Source organism: Maniola jurtina, chromosome 22 (assembly GCF_905333055.1).
Source record: "Maniola jurtina chromosome 22, ilManJurt1.1, whole genome shotgun sequence".
NCBI classification, from domain to species: Eukaryota; Metazoa; Arthropoda; class Insecta; order Lepidoptera; family Nymphalidae; genus Maniola; species Maniola jurtina.
The window spans coordinates 5429586-5450968 of NC_060050.1; the positions used below are offsets into that span (position 1 = coordinate 5429586).

Below are 21383 nucleotides of genomic sequence, written 5' to 3' on the forward strand. Positions count from 1 at the left end.
CCCCATATTTGGCTAACGTATACAAGGGACCTTATAAAAATGAGAAATTCCGACTTTCGACGAATGATAGACAAATATTTAATAACAAAATGTTTGTTCCTACTAGAATAAGAAGCTAAGGAATTCGGTGACTCGGTGAGGCTTAGGAAATTCGATAGCCACGATATTTGTTTATTTTTTGCTTGTTGGTTTTAAATTTCATTGAAAAAACAAGCTACTAAGTAAGTTCACGTGTACATATCTAATATGAACGAGTTCTATTAACTAATCAACTTTAGTGAGAATGAATAATGATACGAGAATCGAAAAATCTCAAAATGGCTTTATTTTATAGAAGATCTTACGAGTACTTATGTCAGGTTTCACTATCAATAATATTATTTACAGCGATCTAAAACGGAGTAACTTTGCGTATACTAACATGTATTTCTTGCATAACTAGAACGTAATAATATAAAGATGAATCAGGTAATTATAAAAATTTCTTTTTTGCATAACTAAACTACAACATAATATTATGATGACTCTATCAAATAGCAATAGTCATTTCAACAATTTGCTTTACGAGCCAATAAGCTATTAAATTACAATTAATTACACACGAATTGAGTCGTTACGATTTTAATGAACGTAGATTAGCATAACTGGGCGCAGAGAGAACACTCCACTTAACACCTGTTTGATTAATGTACGTGCAATAAATAACACGCATGAGACTTGGATATCATTGGATGGTGGTGCGCTTGAGCAGTTGACAGCAAGTTTATTAAGTACTAGCCGATGCCCGCGTGGATTTAGGCTTTTCAAAACCCCGTGGGATCTCATCGATTTTCCGGGATAAAAAGTAGCCTATGTGCTAATCCAGGATATTATCTATCTCCATTCCCAGCCAAATCACTCCAGTAGTTTTTGCGTGAAGGAGTAACAAACATACACACACACATACAAACTTTCGCCTTTATAATAATAGTGTGACTAACTGATACCCGCAACTTCCATCCATCCGTTTGACTGATTTTGACTATATTTATAGATTTGGTACATTTATGTCGTGTGATATTAATTTTGAGAGCGTCATTAGAACACTATTTTTTTAGAATACTTTGTGTATTTATGTGAGCAAAACAATAATGGAATAACTATAAATCGTTATAGGCAACCAAACTCAACAACCACAAACGACTATTAGCCGTGCAACCGCCAATAATAATATGCAAGTAAAATTACCTGTCATAAGTTACTTGACTATATGATTAAAAAGTTAAAATCTACTAAAACTCATTAAAAAATATTATAAAGCTGGAGATTTTCAAATCATTGTCATATAGCAATGTTTAATTAATATTTTATTAACAATTCAAAAGTTTAATATTGATTTTCCTATAGATATTTCAGTATAACGCAAAACAGTCGGTTTTATACACATAAAATAGGAGTTTAAATCACAACATTCATTTTTAAAATATTAAAATGCAATAAAAAGTGAAAATGGATAATATATAGGTACCTAAGTGTCACATAAAAATGCCGACTTAGATATAATATTAAATTAATACATTTATGGGGCAAGCCATGGGCAATCAAATACCGGTATTTTGATTAGGTACTTTCAATTTTTATGTCCCCTGACTGTCAAAATATTTGGACAGATTGACTTTACTTTCGATCCATCAAACGCCAGACAGCCATCGAAATATAAATAAGTACAGTCGGCTCTTTCATTGCCTTGAATGAAAAACACTTTGCAACAGTAGGTATAAAGCACACTAATATTATAAAGGCGAAAGTTTGTATGTGTGTGTGTATGTTTGTTACTCCTTCACGCAAAAACTACTGGAAAAAGTACTAAATATAAATATGCCTTATTATTTATGCACGCGATAAAGGTAACGACTCTATCGACTATAGACGTTCAGACATGAAAGTTTATTCAAGTTGAAAGTGATGGCTGTTTCACTAAATTGAATTAGAGGTTTTACGTAAGTGGAAATCATGAACTTACTATATACATTTACTAATTTAAATATATTGTAACCACATTCTAAACAAGTAGAGATCTGTAAGTAAAACTATTATATTATATTCTACATGATATTTTTGAAATACCTCCTTACCTACTTAGTATAAAATAAGATTGTCTTTGGTTTTATTGAAAAATTTACAGTAAAATTTTAGCTAGCATAGTATAGTTACTACTGTACCCTGTGGTCCTGTAAACATCCAAGTACAGTAAAACTATTAGAAGAAAATAGCTCTTATTATATAATACCGTATACTTATTTCAAACAGTTTGTTAATAATATACTTACCAAGACTAGAACCATCGAAATAATGACTAGATCGTTACAGCAAATATCTTTAATTAACGGCTACTTTAAACGCTTATAGTTCACTGTAATAGAAAAGGCTTTATGCGTTTATTTTAAATCTAACAGTGCACGAATGCAGTTTCCACCTTTCACGCGTGAATGGCGAACGCGATGCATCATCGCAGATGCTGTGTTATCAATCAAATGTAACCGATTACTGGCATCCGTTCCTTGCTACTTGCGAGAGCGACGAGACTTGACACTCGAAAGTTATAGGGAGGTATAGTTAGTTATATGCCAAGTTTCAGAAATGTACTATAGAAGCAGGCGTTATATGGCGAAAGTTCATGATATACACGGAACCAAAAGCTTAATTAGCTATAATCCGCCAAACCAAACAAATCTGTAGTGCAACATGCAGCATGCGACATGCACCGCTCGCCCTCCCACTGATAAACATGCGGGAAAAGCCAGCCACCAAGCAAGCCATACGCACCAGCACCACGCAGCACCATACACGAGCACCAGTGGTTTTGGGATTTGTGTGCTACTGGTTGTGGTGGTGGTAAGTTTCATAAAATTCAGTCTTTCGTTCAACCTTTAGTCGTCACATATTCATATCAACGCTTAGAATGTACACATGCATGTGCCTGCCTATAAGAACAAAAAAAAATACATTTCACATAGTTGTAAGCAATATGATTGACGAGATAAAGAATCCAGCTTGCCAAGGCGTAAAAGGCGCGTAACCCGAACGTATAATTACAACGACAATTAGACATTGTAATGACAGTTGTATTTCAGTTGCCGCTCGGCGCGTGCGCTCTAACGGCGCGCGATAATCGCACAGATAAAAACAGAATACGTACTTACACCATTGAGTTAAATCGACCATAGAGTAGCAAACCTCATACAACATACCTAAATCTTTCTCTTTCACTGTTGTTATATTATCTGTTGTTATATTTCACTGTTGTATAAGAGCTAAGTCATGTTATAGAGAAAGCTATATTATCTACTAAATATATAAAAGGCAAAGTACTGGACGGATCGGGCTGAAATTTGGCATATAGCTATTATGGCTTAGATATTCGCTAAGAAGGGATTTTTGAAAATTCAACCCCTGAGGGGGTAAAATAGGTGTTTGAAATTTGTATAATCCACGTGGATGAAGTCGCGGGCATAAGCTAATTGAAGAACAGTTGAAGACAAGAATTCACCGTGCAAAAAATGTGCAGTGCAAATGCCATCTTTAACTTAGGTTTCAGTAGAAATGAATCAGATTTATGCCACCGATATAACGCTGTCTCGTTTTAACAAATGTCTTAAGTTTGAGAAAATCGAAATGCGCTCTATAATAGATATCGACTTAGTCTAACACAACCGAAAATTCAGAATTCTAAGAAGCCAAACATGTGCTTTTAATACAATGTGGCTCTAGTAATATGACACAACTCTCTGACTTAGGTACACAGATAAAAAGTCAGTGCATAGATAATAAAAACGCGCATAACGGATCTCGATACGCTCCGCTCGTCATTGTGAACGCGGTTGCTGTTTTCTTTTACTGCAACCGACAACTTGGAAGATTTATAAGCACACAAGCAGGAATTTTCATAAAATCTTTTCCCACAAATCATGAATGAATGAATGAATGAATATACTTTTATTGTACACCACAAAATTAGTAGAGAAAAACACATAAAAAGCTCAACAAAATATAGGTACAATTTGGCGGCCTTATCGCTACCTAGCGATCTCTTCCAGGCAACCAAAATGGTCCAAAGGATATAGCTATAGATATTAGAGGTAGGTGGTGCAAGTATACATTTATATATAATATTAGGATAAATAAATACATAAATATATAAATAAATAAATAAATACATAAAAACATGTTAAAATTTAAATAATGTACTACTATAAATATCATTTGATAGGTCTAGACTCTAGACTCTTGTATATCGGTAAAACAATATGCACGATAGTTTGTTGATTTAAAAATTGTATCAGCGAAATAGACCAGTGCAGATAAATAATTTTTGAAGCAAAAAAATAATAGTACGATGAAACCCATTAGAAAAGAAGGGGAATATGACAAAAATGGAAGGAAAAATAAATTACTAACGATATAAATTGACTACTTGATATAATATACATATTTACCCATATCACATTGAAAAATATGAAACGCTATTTCGTGAGCCAAATTATGGACCTAAAATATTCAGTAATTTTACAATTTAGGCAACATGATGTTTGTAATAAAGGGATTTTTATTCAGAAAGTAATAATACAGATTTTCACAAATGTTAAAATACTTAAATATAAAAATTATAAAACAAAAATATCATCCAAATCACTGTAACGAGGCAGGGTGCCCAGAACGCTGGCTGCGTTACCTCGTTGAATGGCCAAACTAATATGCTGACCAAGGTAACTGCCAGATTTCCGGTCACCCGTGGACTCCACAAGACGGGATGACAGGTCCTTAAAAAAGGATCTGGCATCCTCGCCCCTAAATCTTTGTAAAGTAATAAAGTAACACCGATATGCTTCAGTCGTCATAATAAACACGTTTGCTTACACTATACCTGACTTCCCCGAAGATTGATATCATTCGTTTGTTGCCTTTACTGCTTTCTTATCTCTAAAAATATCTTTAAAGTCATAATAAAACTATCCAATCTTCCTTCACTATATGTTAACTCTTCACTGTAATGTTTCCAAGTTCAAGCTTTTTATTTTATTTTTTCTATAAGTACTTTATCTCTCACTCTCCCTTCCCTAACCAAAATAGGAACTCAATTGCTAAAGTCTGAATTTAAATCTTTAGTTACTTGAACCGTAGATAGAATAAAGACTTCTCTATTATTTTCGTCGGTCGTCTTATTAGATTCTACAATGATAGTCACCGCCTTAAGTTTTTACGAGGAACAATCGGCGTTGAGGGCCGTTTAAACAAAGCACGTTTATGTGATTGATGCAACGAAAGCTTGTTTGTAGCCATTAGGCTTTAGTGTGGGAATTATTTGTGTTGTCGGATCTACTACGAAATCTATGTAACTACTTAAATGTTTAATGCCCCATTTACTATTTAGAAGAAGAAGAAAATGCTTTATTGCATAGGTAGGTACACAAGATAGAAATATAATATTAAAAAATCTTAGATTGTTAGTTCATTTGTTGTTCTAGCTTGTTAGTTTGATGTGACTATTTACCTGGCAATAGTCAAAGACCAAAAGAGTTTTATCCCAGAAAATCAAAGAGTTTCCATAGGATTTTTGAAACATAATCATCAGCTACAAGCATCATCTAGTAAGAAATATAAATAGCGTCTCGCAAAGGCGGCCCGCTGGACCGATGACCTGAAGAAGGTGGCGGAGAGCGGGTGGATGAGGAAGGCGGAGGACCGTGTTTGGTGGCGCGCTCTTGGAAAGGCCTATGTCCAGCAGTGGACGCATACAGGCTGATGGATGAAAGGCGGCCTTACTGCTGGTTACTAATAGATTTCTCTAGGCAAACGCGCTCCAGCCTTAGACCTCATCAATGCTCTGTTTCTCAGACATGATTGTCGTCAAGCGCAAGCTTAACTCACAATAAACACAAAAAAAAAACCCTAAAAGGCATTTTATTCTGAAAGGACTTGACATACGGAGGAATTCGATTAATCTTATTCATTTTTAGATATGAGAGGTACTCGTATTATCGAGATCTAATAAATCTCTCGTGCATGAATAAAAATCTCCTTACGGCGCAATTTCGTTTGAACTAATGTTTTTATAATTATGATATTACACAAACGACAGAAACAAGCCCTCAAGGTTATTTATCATTCTATTTTAATAATTACTCTGTCAGTCACAAAGCCCTTAATTTATTTTTCTTGATAATTAATAAGCCTCGTTTAAAAAAAGTTGTTATTTTTCCGGAGGATAAGCTCATGGTCATTTCTTGCGTATTCTCGTTCGTGTTCTCCTAAACACCTCTCACCTTCATGTGCGATGAACATCACAATATCGTAATCTTTATTATTATTTTTCTATACTCTATCCACAGAAAAAAGTTAGTATAGGACTCTCTCTTTTACGTAATTCGATACAAATGACAAAGTCGAAAGTCTCGGTGGTTAACCCTTTTTAGGCACCATAACCCATGACAATCATGTTTTCAAAAAACATTCGAAATTCAAACCGACAATTTTTCGAAGAACATTTGAAATTCCGCTGAGTTTCTAGCTGGTTCTTCTCGATAGGAATGGAATTCCGAACCAGTGGTAAATTATTTTGACGATTCAAAAAGCACTTGTAAAAGTCTACTTGAATAAAAATCTATTCAATTCGAAAACATAGTTTCGTTTGTGATCGGTTAGTGGTGGTGAGGTGGAGCCGAGAAATGGTTCTTATTCGGCTAAAATGTGTTCTTGAAAAATAACAGTTTATTGCTTTGCATGATTTTATATCAGCGATAAATTCCAAAACCGAATCTGCTTATGTAATTTTGCAGATGTGCCTTTCTGTTTACTGACTGCGAATTGTCATGGAATTATGTACTGCGGCATGGCATCTTCGTGTATTTGTTTCGCACGCGAACTGTGACCTTGCGATTTAGGGAGGTTTTTGTATAATAAATTCTCCGTTGAGCTTAAAATGAAACGACATTTTTGTGGATAATTTTGGCGTAGATAAATAACATAGCTACTTAGTGACGATAAAATCTTTAAATATCCGCGAGTTTTACTTTAATCTTGAAATATTTATTAGATGGCCAAGCTGCGTTTAGTTAAATTACCTATATTTCTAATAGGAATCTTTTAATTAGAATAATATGGATATTAATAAGTACTGAAAATATAAGCATCCCTCCCAGAAATTCAGTGTACAATGAAGTTTTTGAATAATAAAGCGACGCGTCGCATCGATACAAGAATGATCTCTTCTTCCTGACTTTATCGATATTAAGATATCGATTGTAATAATGTAATCATTTATTTCATTGAAAACTCATAATACAGCGATCTCAATTTATTGTTATGAATGATGCATGAATTTGTCACGACATCGATTATCCCGGTGGGGCAATGTGTCGACTTTTTGTACCAAAGCCATACCGCAAGTCGTAACTTCAACACGATGGATTTCTACAAAAACGCTTCTGCGTATTGATTGAACGGGCACTTACATTAAGATATACGATTAGACTCAAGCTAAGCTGATTCATAGCTCCCTGATTACACTAGAATGTCTACAAATTATACAGTTTAATAGAATCGATTCATCGTGATAACTGTCATAATGTAAGCTCTTCTGGGAATTTCATAGGCGCGACGCTTGCGCGACGCGACGTTTGATAAAAGGTGAATTTTTGGTGTTTTTCTACTTATTTGTATACTTACCTATAGTATTGTAAACTAAACGTGCAACCTAAATCGTGGTGAGTTCCACACACTCACACCGTGGGTAATTTGGATACAATTACGAACTTAGAAAAATCCATCCCATACGAAACTGTCGAAACCTCGAAATACCTTACTGTCGAGCATAGATCACACCCAGCTATGGCGTAAAGGAGGAACGAACATCCATACATACTTACTTCCTTATAACAAGTGTAAATAAAAATTTATAACACCCCCGACAAATGATGGTTACAGTTACTAGAAAAGAGCTGATAACTTTCAAACGGCTGAACCGATTTTCTTGGATTATATATACCTAAGAACACTCTCGATCAAGCCACCTTTCAAACAAAAAAAAACTAATTTAAAATCGGTTCATTAGTTTAGGAGCTACGATGCCACCGACAGATACACAGATACACACGTCAAACTTATAACACCCCTCTTTTTGAGTCGGGGGTTAAAAGTAAGAACTTGGTAGGTAAACTAGGCACACAAAGTATGCATGCTCGAAGTGTTTACGTGAAACTGCTAATTCCTCTGTGGTACCACTTAGAGAACACAGATCGGAAGTGTTCGCGTCTGAAAGCGGCATGGCGTGAAAGTTGTTGAACATTTCAAACATTTAACGACACTCTTTGAAATGTCTTTACTTATTTAGCTAGTTATTTGCACGCGACAACACTTGCAGGCTAAACAGCCATTTATGTTAATATCGACATAGGTACAACACTTTAGCTTTAAGCATTTTTAAGTGAATGCTATAAACATGTAAAACAACACCTACGCGACTTAATTCCTGAAAGCCAACCAAATCTAAATTCACTAAGAAAATATAATCAATGTGGAATCGCAAATTGATTAATTTCGAAATTTAAATTTTTCTAAAGCAAGAATCACAATAAAAACAAACACAGGACCCGAAGCGATGCTCTACGCTTTCATCAGCCAAGCGCTTGTCTATAATTAAAAAAAAAAAACTTAATGAAATAAATATGTAAATAGAACTTTATTCAAGGTGCAGAGGTGCAGATTGATAATGTACCCGTAGGGCACCCAACTTACTTGTCATGCGAGTTGAAAAAACTGTAAGAAAGCAAGAAAGTAGGTAGGTAGGTTAGTCTACTTTTATGTTGATTTATAGTTTTACCACCCAACACTTAAGTAATAGTATCATGTAGTTTGTTAGATCTCTAGTATTATACTCTTCATCCATATATCAAATTTACAGCCACGTTCCAGATCAAAGTTGTAAAAAGATAAAAGATCAATTGATTACAAGCTTGGCTATATTTATCGGCAATTTACGCCGATATCGGCGATTAAAGGTGGTCATAATAATAGCCGTTGATAAAGATTGACATCTTTATTCTAAACAACCTATAGCCCAGGAGCCTACAGAACAAATTGCTCAACTGTTAGAGCAGAAGAAAAGTGCTTTTTAGCACGGTACAATAGGAACTAGCTGACTCGTTCCTGTTTTTCAAGAATTAGTGGTTCTTATATTGCTTAGGTTATAATAGGTAAAGGAACAGCCTTCGATGTACACTTTAAATAATAATTAATCGGTTAAACTTGAATAAAATGCGTTTAGCACTTTTTAAACGGGATTTCTAATACCTATAAAGATGCAACAATTATTTTTCACGTGATTTTTTTAAACGTTTAAATTTATCTCAAAGTGATTCGCTTTAAATGAAATTATATTTCTACCATCAGGAATGAAAATCCCAAATGACTATTACAACCCTTGTCTGTGTTGATCATTTATAAGCAAAAGGTACTGAGCATAATATGGGTTAATTAAAAAGGAAACTCTGGAAAGAATAAGTTAAGGCTTTTTTTTAATCGAATAGATAGATGCAACAATCATACTCGTGATTTTTTTGAAAGTTTGGATTCTGGTAAGTAATTAAGTATTAAATAATGCCGATTACCAAAAACAAATTTACATACACTGGAAAAAATTGAATTACTATTCAGGACTTTTTCATGGTGGGCTCTTCGCCTACAAACTCATTTTTAATTAAACGTCAAATCTCTCACCATCCTATCACCATTAACGGGAACAACATAGTAACTTTGTCACTATAAACTGCCCGGATTATACGACGTCTTCTAGTTACATGATAAAGGAGGTTTTATGGTGTTTTGTACGTATAAAGCTGTGTCCATATTTGTGTCATTTTGGTTTAGTTATCGTATAGCCGCAGCGAAAGCCCGATGATAGGATACACATACACAATGTGTGATACGATGACGCATTCTCAGTTCTCACGACAAATATACATATTATGATATTCTCTCTACGATCCTTCCTTCCTTGCTGAAAATCATGGTAATTTGAAAAATAATAATTATAGACTATCGCTTGGCTGCAATCAGACCTGCTAGTAAGTGATGATGCAGCCTAAGATGGAGCGCGCTTGCCTAGAAGTTGCCAATTCACTCTTGACTTAGACCTGGTTTGATTCTACCCTCCAGCGGATTGTTTCCACCGGCATCTGTTGGTGGCCGTTTTCATTTTCGTTTTATTTGACTCTTTCACCTGGTTAGACCAAGACTATCTATTTGGTTGTCTGACCAGAACGTAACTGCCTCAAAGGTAACTTAACTAAACGCGAATTGGACTTTAACTGAACGGCTGTATGCGAATTGAACCATTCGCGAAATGGACTATCTACGAATCGGACCATCCGCGAATATGACGAATCGCGATTTGGACCAACCGCGAATTGGAATACCTGCGAAAAAGGTAACTTGGACTAAACAAGAATTGGACAAATCGCGCCTGAAAGAAGGAGAAAGAGATATAATACAATTAATGTGGACCCAGCCTTAAGAACTTTTAGATGTTTACCAAGCATAAAGCTCATTACTTTGTTCTAGGAACAAGACTTCCTTTTGTGCTTTTAGTATGAGTTTTCTGTCTTAACGTTGCCGCCACAGTTTATGTTTTTTTAACATTACAAAATAATAGTTATGTTAAAAATATAGATTAGGAGATAAGCTCTAAAACTACATAGTTTTAGTTTGATTCTAGGTATCAGGTAGGTAACTGTAGGGATTTATTGTGTAATCGGTAAAATAAAATATGTAAGAAAGTACTGAAGGTAGTAATTTAAGGCAGTCAAGATTCATGGCTATGTCCAGACGTCCTTAGCGTGAGACCTTTGGTGTTCCAGTGGCCAATATATCAGCATATCTGCCGTTTCAATCGTGGTTACATAAATGACCCTGTTGTTAGGTACATATTAAGCAGTAGTCTTATACAGGGCGTTACTCTAAAGCCAGAATCGCTAAAAGAAAGTATTCTAGAAGAGTTGTGTTATACAAAATGGCAGAATCTACGTGCTGTGTGTATTCGCCGTATATTTTTGATTTTGAGCAGGTATTTTAAATTATTCTGAAACGACTAAATTAATTCCTAACATGACATGCTACCGGATTTTAAAAACTAAATAGCTAGGTGTGGGTACCTACCTACTACTTCGATTACAGAACTGAAAATGAGTTTTTTTTTAATCTTTAAATTCAGTTTTTCTTTTCTTGGCAACCCAGGCTATGTCTCCTGGCTGGTTAGAAATGCGCGCCACACAACTGCTGCAAAAATAACACCCTATATAATTGACCCTGTTGTTTCATATTAAGCAGCAAATTTCAGTCGCGTATTTATCTACTCGCATCGAGCCAATGACAAGTTTTGAGCATAATGGACCGTGAAATCTAGTATTTTACAGTCCATTAAACTCTAATGAGGGCTCTTCACTGACATCAAATCAAATTATTATCTGACGGAAAACCTCTAGCAAAACCTACTAAGAGTTAGGTATATTATGTGGGAATTAATTGAGCAGAAAGTGCTGCCTTTTACTTTCAAGCTTTTTCGCATGTCTGTCCACTGCTCTACTTTGAAGCTTTACATCCATGTGAAATAGGTTTTAGAATTTAAATCCGCTTTTGTAAATTTATGTTTCTACACTAGTCAGGTATATTCTTTTGTTTGCTTTTTTTTTGGTATGGACTAAGAGCCAGCGCGTGCCAGAACTTTGTTATTTCATGAAACCTGAAAGTTTCTCTGCGTATTGTCCCTAACACAGGGAGGAACGATCAGCGACTGTGAAGTTTGGATCATGGTAGCTTTTGGGAGATAATAGGTAATAAAGGTGTAAAAAATCGTACGCCAAAGTATAAAGTCTAATTTTTTTATATTTTCTTCGGAATAGTATTAGAAATCACGTCATGCATCTTTAAACTCTTAAACTTTATACGACAACTACTTTTTCATGATTTTCAGCTAATAATATTATGAATGCGAATAAGTTTATAGTGCGTAAATCAATCCAATTCTGACCAAATCTGCACTTGGCCAGCGTAGTGGACTAAGACCAAACCCTCCTCATTTTGAGAGAAGGCCCGTGCTCAGTAGTGAGCCGGCAATGGGTTGAGCATGATGAAACATAATTTCATAACTTTTTACGCTATTTAGTAACTGAAAGCTGAAGCTTTAAGCTAGGCGGTTGTAATATAGCTGTTAAAATGTTATGAGATAGGTATTTAAACAAAAAAAAAGAAAATCATCGAGCCTCAATAGCTCAACGGTTGAGGGGCGGACTGAATTCCGAAAGATCGGCGGTTCAAACCTCACCCGTTGCTCTATTGTCGTACCTACTCCTAACACAGCTTTGCGCTTAGTTGGAGGGAAAAGGGGAGTATTAGTCATGATTAGCATGGCTAATAATCTTTATTAAAAAAAAAAGTGTATAGAAAAATGTATTTGTGTGAATCCCGTTGGGCGTAGTGCGTCTGTCTGCTCGCCCCAAGTAATCACGTCACTTCCTATGGATATGCTAATGTACCTCGGCGGCACGCGACTTTAAGGCTGTTTCAGACATGTCGCGTTTTGCCATTTCACAACAGCTGTTAGCAATATTGCTTTGGCTAATTTATAATCTAACTAAACTAATCCTTCCTAATCAAAACTGTAAACTGTAAAGATAAAGACCATAAAAGTGCGGAAGTTGGAGTACCTCGGCCACATAATGAGAAATACCAAATATGACCTCCTTCTTATTTTTGTCTATATGAATGTACCTACATACTTGTGTACTTTAATCTTAGTCATTGTTATCCATACTTCCATACTATATACTATTATACTATATTACTATATTTACTATATAATATTATAAATGCGAAAGTGTGTCTGTCTGTCTGTTTGTCTGTCTGTCTGCTACGTTTTCACGGCCCAACAGTTTTACCGATTTTGACGAAATTTGGTATAGACTTAGCTTATATCCCGGGGATGGGCATAGGCTACTTTTTATCCGGGAAAATCAAAGAGTTCCCACGGGATTCCTAAATACCCATCCGCTTGACCATTTGCATGAGGAACCGAGGTAGCATACGTCCGTACAATTGACATAGGCAACTTTTTATCCCGGAAAATCAAATAGTTCCCATGGGATCTTTAAAAACCGAAATCCACGGGGACGAAGTCGCGAGCATCTTCTAGTATATTTTGTAGTTAATCACCGAAGCAAAATAAATTATTATAATACATGGAGAACCTCCACCTACCTGCTCATTCCATAAAGGCATAGACTACTACTTGGCCGTACTTCAAACTTCAAGGTAAAACGCTAAAAGTCTGAAATCCTTTATTTTCCAGCCCCTAGACAACATAAATCATGAAATCAGTCTTATGAATCCTTGGATATTTTCGGATTCATTTGAATTGTTAAAATATAAAAGGCATGTTTCTTTTGTTGCAATGTTGGAGATAACGGTAAACTGTATGATTTTTTGGGTATGAATTTCTTTACTGTACTGGAATATATACTGAAGTGACTACGTATGTACCTACATGAACAATATGCGCAACATCCTCCCGATATTATAAAGTGTGTTTCTTTGTTAATTTTTTCCTTAAATCACGCCGCGAAGGGAGGAAAGAATTTACGTAATTTTTGCATGAACGTAGTTATTAAAACCAAGACAGTGACAGACTCTTTTTTATTGCGGAAAATCAGAATTTCCATGGGAATTTAATAAACCTTAATCCACATGGATGAATCTAGTATCAAATAAGATCCTCAACTTCAATGATTTTCAGTACGTGGAAAAGTCTCACAGCGTTTTTAAGTGTACATAATATACAACATATAAATAATATACTATCTAAAGAAAATCCCCAAACAAGAGTTTGATCCAAACAAAAATCGATAAATATCAATGATCAATATCCAAAAAAAATATATTAAATGTGCGTGAGCTATAAATACTCACACTAACATTTTACTATAGATCATTACCATTTCGCATGACGGTTTATGGGGTTTGCATCATTCACATGCCTACTAAATTGTTATAGCTTTTGTCATGCTCAGTAATCAATAACCTACTAAGCCCTTGGGGAATTTTTACTGGGAAGTGATTTGTTTTTGTTATATTTTGTTATTGCTTTTCTAATTCAAAACATACAATTATTAAGCCTTGGTAACCTCGTAGTCAGATCGTGTGGATCTTACGAAACACTCGCGAGTTCTATAGGTATTCTAAAAAAATCTTTTGAGAAACTTTTCTATGAGAACCAAACTACATTTGAATGGAGAGCGGGTTAGGGAAATTTTTCTTAAAGTAGTGTTCTATCACTTAAACAATAAATATAAATAACATACGAAAAAATAAAAATAAAATGCAATAAAATTAAAAAACGAAAATAAGGTATTAATAACGACCTTCTTTATAAAAGTAAGAGTAATAAACTAAATAATCAGATAAATATCGTGTTAAGTCATAAATCATAATCGTGCTGTAAGTTGTAACACTTTCAGGTATTTTCTAGAGCTTTCATGTTCGCCGTCTGAAGCTGAAATCACGAAACAACGCTAGCCGGTTAACTGGTGACCTCCGCATTACATTGACCTACAGTTCAATACACTTTACACCTATACGTTTTTTTATTCACAAAAGACAATGAAATTAAATATATTTTATGAATTATTCAAAAAGTAACGTAAACATCGTTGATTAAAATAAAAATTACACTTGACGACCTAAAGTTTGTTTTAAAAATTGTAATTTTATAAAAAGGTTTGTTATTCTTTGTAATTATTAAATTTGCATTTTCTTCACACGCTGACATTATAGCATACCTAATAATGAATGATGGTTAAAATAGTTTTTGATACTTACAAAAAATTTAAAATATAAAAATAACCACGAAAAAAATTCTTCCTTTTTTTGTTAAAACCTTTTTTCACTGTTCCAATTTTTTTCTTCTAAATTACTCATGTAAATCTACTACAGTTCACCTCATGAAAAATCATAAATTAATGTCATTACATTTAATAACAAAAAAGAGTAAATTAATCTTTAGGTAGAGTTCACAGACCTGAAAAATATAGTCGAGTTTGACTGAATTTGACCGCATTTCTTTATACCAATGTCTAATTTAAGTAGCTATGTGCAAATTAACACAAAAATACGCTGAAATTATTGTTTATATCATATTCAAAGTAACAGCAATAATTTAGCATTGTTCAGCAATAAAACAGAAATGATCACTCAACCCCGTCCACAACAAAGATCCCGCACTGAAAATCACAGCATCCGCGCATCTGAAAAATCGACCGTCACTGAAAACTCACCTGTTCTTTCCATGACCGATCTTGTAGAGCTCGACGTGCTTGAACTGAGCGTAGGTTGCCATTGTGATGTTTAATTTGAAAACAACGATTTTTTTTTTCAGACACTGAAATGCGGACACTGCGCGATTTCGCCGGGAAAAGTACGTGCTAACAGAACGACGGTTGTCAGCTGACTGAGCGCGCGCCGATTGAACCCTCGCTTTAAGTTTGAGTCGATGCTTTCCACCCTCCGCCCGCGCGTGAAAAGTGAACCTCGCGCATGCGCTTCCGCACCTCTTGTTTTCCTTTTTTTTTCAACAACCGCACCTGGCCCTTCCTGTTTGTGACATCTGTCGTACAGATGACTTGTGTCAACAGACAGGGATACAGCTTCGGTTCACGTTAAGTGTCCGATGACGGATATTAAGCGGATCCCTATGATCGCTATTGACAAATAATAAAAAAGTTCCTTTGTCAATTAGCTTTAAATATATTTAAATAGACTAGATGAGGCACACGGCTTCACTTATGTTTTTTAAAAATCCCCTGGGATGGGAACTCTTTGATTTTCCGGGATAAAAAGTGGGCTATGCCCGTCCCCGGAATGCAAGCTAGCTCTGAACCAAATATCAAAATTAGTTAAACGGATAAGCCCTTGAAAATCCCGTGGGAATACTTTGATTTTCCGGGACAAAAAGTATCATAATATTAATATTATGTCCGTTCCTATAAGTCACTAACCTTCAAAATCGATTAAACGGTTGAGTCGTGAAAAGCTAGGAAACTTACAGACAGACACACTTTCGTATTATTATAATATTATAGTAAGGATTAGTAAAGCTTCTTTCTTCTTTTCGTCTTTCTTTTCACAAACATTTTGTATTCCTTTTCCATTTAAGACATTATTCACTTCATTAATAAAATTATTAATAATAATCATTATAGTTATTATGTATGTACCTATTAATAATATGGCCTTATGAATCTTGCACACCAGTCCGATCCAAATCTGAGGAAATAATCTTTTAGTATTTCTCACAATTTCGAACTGTATTTTCTTGAACTCTGTTCAGGCAAGTGCGCAACCACCCTTATCCCTGAAAAGTTATAGTAATGCAGAACTAGAAAAGCGCTGGATATCAATCTGTAAGTCAGTTCAATCCATCACGTCACTCTTCGAGAAATTTCTTGATTAGAGCGTGTTACGACGAAAGCTTACCTCGCGACGCTTTTATCCATAACGATTGAATACCAAAGACTAAAAGAAAATGTTAGATTATAAAAGGCAAACTACATCATAGCACGCTAAAATATGGATTCATTCATATATTTATAGGTGTAGAGATCTGCGTTCCGCGTTTCCTACAGTGAGCAAACTAGGAAAAAAATGTATATTTATTTCATGTATCATTAACTTTAAACAAATACAATGGAAAGATATAGAGGACAACTTACTATCACTATGGGGAGATGTTAAATACCTAGTTACTTTTTTTTAACGTGCAATTGACTGCATATCACATAGATAAGTGTTAAACGAACTCAGAACTATGGAATAGCAAAGGGACTCGGAACCAGGGGTCTAGTAAAAATTGCCAGAAAGATGAAGAGACCAAAGTCAGTGCCAGAAAAATACCAAGAAAAGAGGCAAAAGAGTAAGTAAGGCGTTAGGATATGGAATAAGTGCGGAAAGGTCAACAAAAGAAAACGTAGCAGTGAACTCTAGAATGACTTAGCTCATTGTTGGCAAACGACTTCACTTCGACGAATACGTCTGTTTTTTTTAATAAAATATAGCGACCAAACGAGCAGGCGGCTCAACTGGTGTTAAGTGATTACCACCGCCCACGACCATATTTGCAGCACCAGAGGTACCGCCGATGCGTTGCCAGCCTTTGAGGAATTTGTTGGTCCGCCCCTTGAATAACCCCATGTTATAATCTAGAAGGAACACCGCCGATGGGCGGCGGTTTGATTCGACAGTTTGCATGTGCATGGAAAGGATCTGACACAACGATCGGTCGATGTGCACCAGGCACCCAGGTGGTGAGGGTGAAATTGCTAGCGGTGGCATGCGGTGCGGTTGTAGAAAAAGGAGTTAGGAATGAGGTCAAACAGCTCTTCAGAACATTCCCCATTATAAAGGCGATAAAACACGCAAAGAGAGTTTACATTTCTGGGGTTCTCCAGGTTTTCCAACTAGCCAATTAGTTTGGGATCGTCCACAAGTCGAACAGTCCCCCTTTGGATCCACGTTTGTTTGCCAGGAATCTTTCTATTTCTTACATAGTCTGTATTGAAAACATAGCTTTAATCAATACATTGAAAGGCCAGTAATTAAGCATGCTAATCCGACTTGCTCAGAGCGTATAATCAACTACTGTTTAACGAACACTCGTTGCGATTCGATACGGTGCTGCCATCACGAGTCGTGTCCACCGGCTGTCCATTAATCTTGAGTATCGTTTAAAAAAGGTAATAGCCTAGTGATGAAAACATCGTCGTCCTATTCGAGGGGTCTAGGACTCGATCCCGGGCACGCACCTCTACCTGTGTTTGCGTTTTAAACAATCAAATATCACTTGCTTCAACGGTAAAGTAAAACACTGAAAGGAAACGCCCTGCATGCCTGAGAGTTCTCCATATTATTTTTTTCGATTTTCCGGGACAAAAAGTAGCCTATGCCCATCCCCAAGATGAAGGCCAAGGTCAAGGTTAGCCTGCTTCAATCTTAGACTGCATCATCACTTACCACCAGGTGAGATTGCAATCAAGGGCTAACTTGTATCTGAATAAAAAATAAAGCAATCTCTACACTAAATTTCGACCAAATCGGTTAAAATAATGGGCCGTAAAAACTAGCAGATTACCGCCTTAGGGATTGTATTTTTAAAAATCCTTTGTTAACAAACCATGTCATAATAATTATTTGCATGCCAAACAGCCCAGCCAGTCCAGTAGTTTGAGCCGTGCGTTGATACTAGGTTAGTCAGTCAGTCGCGTTTTATATGTTTAGATACTAGTAAATAGTAAGTACTTATGGAAGTACGGATTAGGATAAATCCTAAGCGCTGTTTATTAATAGAGCTATTGGAGCATACCTTCAGCGGGAACGCTAATCTGACTCGCTCGAGGCGTATAATCGACTACTGTTCGATGAATGGCCCATGCCTGCAATCCGATACGTTACTACCGCGGAGTCGCGCGTCGATCCGACGTTGATTAATGCGCTCTCGAGTGTTATCTAATTCCTATGATCTCAGGTATTAAGATACAATTCAATTGATTACTCAGATTCACGTGAGAAAGAAGATAGTCATTATTTATTAATACTTAGACCGGATGTGGAGCTGTGGTGGCATATAAGGAGCGGTTTTGCTAAGACATTCTAAGATCATACTATATCGACATTTCACTTTGTTTAGATAATAGCACCTATGGATATAAACGTAAGTGTGCAAGTGTGGTTTAGGATAAATCTTAACAGGGCTCTCTCCGTCACTTACTCCATACAATCATAGTTCCAATTTCAATTGAATATTAAGCAACCAAAGTCCATGAAATTTTTCAGACATATTCTAGAAACTAATATCTGTGCCTGTCGTGTTTTAGATTTTTCTAAAAATATGTAGCTTTAAAATTACAGGCGCTCAAAGATTTGTATGTGAATTTTTAAGACTGCGTAACTTTGTAACCGAATATTTTAACAGAAATCTGGAACACCACAGGCATAGATATTAGTTTCTAGAATATGTCTGCAAAACTTCATGGGCTTTGGTTGCTTAATATGCAAATGAAATTGGAACTACGTTTGTATGGAGCGGGTGACGGAGAGACCGGGGTCTTAAGAGCTGTTTATTAATAGAGCTATTTTAGCGTACCTTCAGCGGCAATGCTAATCTGGTGCCCTAAAAAGAATGTACCTACTAACTAATCGTAGACAATAAAGACAAACCAGTGCAGTGATAAAGGAAAACACGCATGAATATAAACCTGCATTGAAAGAGACGAGCTATTCTCGAAAGTTAATGTCTTCAGCCGGCCCCAACCGCACAATTGAAAACATTAATTCTTCACAAACGTTAGTTCGAAGAAATGCACTAGGTCAATTCTTTATTAGGGTCCCGTAACTAATTTCATAATGGAAAAGCGTATAACTGTGGGTAGACCATGCACTGAGCCGAACATTATGAGTGGCATAGGCTACTTTTATCCCGGAAAATCAAAGAGATCCCACGGGATTTTTGAAGACCTAAATCCACACGGATGAAGTCGTGGGCCTCAGCTAGTTTATAATATAGTCAGCTCTACAGTGTAAACGCTTTCCTTTCAGTTAACTCTTTGTATTATAACTCCTATAGAAGCCGCTTTGGAGTCGTTGCTATAGGTACTCGTAGGTGCTTTACTCAGTGATGGATGATACGGAACACTCTCTCTCGTGAATCCTACTCGCACTTAACCGTCTTTTACTTTTCTCGGACCATTCTTAAAAGAGTTACGCTCTTTACTGTGGTATTTGGGCTTAAATCACCGCGAGTCCATTAACTGGTGAACCGTAAACATCGACTAATGTTTCTGCAGAAACACACGACTCAATTTCACGCCGCAAATCGCGACGTCCCATTGATTCGCACGACCTGTGCTATCAGTTTCGTTGGAAATTGATTTACTCCGATATTTTTTATACTAAAACGGTAAAGAAAACTTTTACCCAACTTTTTTTAAATTAATTCGTAGCGTTTTTATTCGCGTGTTATATTGTTGTTACTTATTACAAAAGAGTTTATTAGGTTCAAACTTTTTAACATTGTCAAATAAAAAATTTAATTTAACTATAATAACCATTACTTAGTTAACGAGTCCCAGGTAGCCGCTGGATCCACGCGGCGCAAGACCATGGCGTATGAAAGTCTCTACAAGAGACCTAGTGTGTAAGTCTATCGGTTGATAATAATGATAATGATGAATTAGTTTATATATTTTTGTATATCTAAATACAAAAACAAAATCACAGTCCCGTTTGTCTGTTTCGATTATAACTTTTAATTTTATTTAATTTTATTTTTTATTTATTTTATTATAATTTCATTCAATGCAGTTTCGCTCGGTGCAGTTTCATTCAATGCAGCTCGCATGTAATCATCACATATTTTAATTTATTGAATAGATAAGAGCCTCGACTTCGCACGGGGCCACCCATACGAATTCAAGGCGAGTATTGTCATTTGTAAACTTTTTAAAAATTAATTAACTTATGATAGCTGCCATTTTCGAAACGAAACGTGTCAGGTGTCTACATTCACTCGGAACACCATCTGTATAAAAGACATGACCACCAACACAAAGGCATTGTCCGCCACTATTAATAACTCTCTCGCCGTACGCTAGAAGATGATGTAGCTACATCAATTTCGCAACCATTGTAAATCAATCAATCTCCCATATGTTTCCCATCTCGCCTCCGTGTAACCGCCATCCATCTTCCGAGGCGGCGCGCGTCAAACAATCGAGGGCTTCCCTGTTTCAACACTTGCCCATTACAGTACCTATACACAATTTGTACTACTAAATATAGATATCGCACACTAGAGGTAACCAACGTCCAACGTTCCTCGACAATGTCAATAGTTTATAGAATCGAAACAATACAGTCAAAGTAAAACGATGCCGAGATAGTAGGTACTAAAGGTAATTGGAAAAAATACATATGTAAGTATATTCATCGGGATCATCAAGTACGCCTAAAGTCTGTGTAATTAGTAGAGCACCAGGGACAGAAGTTTATTCTGCAATCGCTTCTCTATATAAATTACTTGTGATGTAGTGCTAGAAAAGAAAAACTAAGTACAAACATTTTGCTGGGTTAGAAATGCCAGAAGTTTCCTTAGCGTACACCGGTTCCGTTAGAAACCAGAGCGATTTAGTATCTAATAATTATGAAATTCCCAAATCCTTGCCGTAATCGAATCCAGATTTATATCGAATTCATCAATTTATTAGTCTGCAGCGCTCGCCACTGTGCCTAGAAAGTCCTCAAACATACTG

At 35.9% G+C, this 21383-nt stretch overlaps 1 protein-coding gene across 1 annotated transcript in view; it reads right to left on the reverse strand.

The window, feature by feature from the left end:
* The window catches only part of LOC123876891 (microtubule-associated protein Jupiter-like), a 196842-nt gene that overhangs the window by 95959 nt on the left and 79500 nt on the right, over positions 1 to 21383 (reverse strand). The window lies entirely within an intron of this gene.